Source organism: Amphimedon queenslandica, unplaced genomic scaffold (genome assembly GCF_000090795.2).
Source record: "Amphimedon queenslandica unplaced genomic scaffold, v1.1 AMPQUscaffold_11322, whole genome shotgun sequence".
Classification (NCBI taxonomy): Eukaryota; Metazoa; Porifera; class Demospongiae; order Haplosclerida; family Niphatidae; genus Amphimedon; species Amphimedon queenslandica.
This window is the reverse complement of record NW_003548435.1, coordinates 7,254-9,152: the sequence shown is the minus strand read 5'-3', so window position 1 is coordinate 9,152 and position 1,899 is coordinate 7,254.

The following is a 1,899-nucleotide window of genomic DNA, read 5'->3' as shown; positions in this document are numbered from 1 at the left end:
AGCCTTGGATATTTTTCAGATTTTGGCATATTTCTTAAAATGGCCGCAACTCGAAAAGTATTTGTCGAAATCAGCTCAAACTTGCTACATAGCATAAAGACATCAATATGTATCAGAAAATGTAATAAAAATTTGTGGTGATTTCAGAGCCATTTTTTGGAAAAAACCATGGGCTATAGACTTGGATATTTTTCAGATTTTGGCATATTTCTTAAAATGGCCATAACTCGAAAAATATTTGTCGAAATTAGTTCAAACTTGCTATAGTCGGTTCAAGTTGAGTTGTCACAGGAAGTAAATCAATTTTTGCATCATCAAAACGTCACTACTAGCCACACCCAAAAATGGTGGTACAGTGCAAGCAGCTCTTTTATTGAGTGTTTCTTCACCTCTAAGACTCTTTGTCATCTGTTTTATCCTTGCTTTGGATACTACTACCTTTAATAATCACTGGCTGGACCTTTTTCTGTTATAAAGTTGACAAAGACCTCGGATACGGAAGATATCAACCTAGATTGAGGATGATGAAGAATAACTAGAACCAAGAAGGCTGTAGACAGATGTAGCAGTATGTTTCCAGTAGCAAGGTCTGCTAGTTGAATACCAGCTTCTCTAGAGGACCTTATCTGTTTGCTTTTATTTTATAAATAAAAAAAACATTAATAGTAATGAAATGCAAATGATATTCAAGAGTGTGATGTAGCCTTCACGTAATGATTCATCATGGCGGCTCCCTTTGAACTAGAGTGGAAGAACCCATTCAGAACCTTCCAGAGTACCTAGAGACTCAAAAATTGGTACAGATTTTCGGAAGAACCCGTTTTGCAAGTATACTAAATTTCAGGTTGCTAGCATTAGTGATTAAAAAGTTATAAGGGGTGGTACTTGGGCAACTCAACTTGAACCGACTATACACAGCCTAAAGACATCAATGTGTATCAGAAAATGTAATAAAAATTTGTGGTGATTTAGGAGCCATTTTTTGAAAAAAACCATGGGCTATAGCCTTGGGTATTTTTCAGATTTTGGCATATTTCTTAAAATGGCCATAACTCAAAATATTTGTCGGAATCAGCTCAAACTTTCTACACAGCATAAGGACATCAATGTGTATCAGAAAATGTAATAAAAATTTGGGGTGATTTCGGAGCCATTTTTTGAAAAAAACCATGGGATATCCTTAGATATTTTTCAGATTTTGGCATACCGTATAAGTGGTTTTTTTCAAGGGAATTATATTTCGCGAAATCTGCTAAAATTCCAATTCGCGGATTTTAATTTCGCGAATCCTACCACGTGTGCCATGCGGGTACCGTATTAACTTGATTTTCGCGGATTTTATTTTCGCAAATTAGGAGGGAATCCGTGAAATTCGCGAAATTTGCAACCCTCGAAAAAAACCACTTATACGGTATTTCTTAATATGGCCGTAACTCGAAAAATATTTGTCGAAATTAGTTCAAACTTGCTACACAGCCTAAAGATGTCAATATGTATCAGAAAATGTAATAAAAATTTGGGGTGATTTCGGAGTCATTTTTTGGAAAAAACCATGGGCTTGGGTAATTTTCAGATTTTGGCATATTTCTTAAAATGGCCATAACTTGAAAAATATTTGTCAGAATCAACTCAAACTTTCTACACAGTATAAGGACATCAATATGTATCAGAAAATGTAATAAAATTTTAGGGTTGCTATTACTCTCTCTCTCTCTCTCTTTTTCTTTTCAGTTTATTTCGTGTACTGAGTAGGAAGTATCTTAAATCCAAAGGAGAGCCAATACCAGCAATAACTGGAGCCCAACCCACCAGCCCAACCACACCTACTTCACCTACCACACCCACAGAACTGGTAAGCATAATAATAACAACAATAATAAATAATGATTTAATTAATGA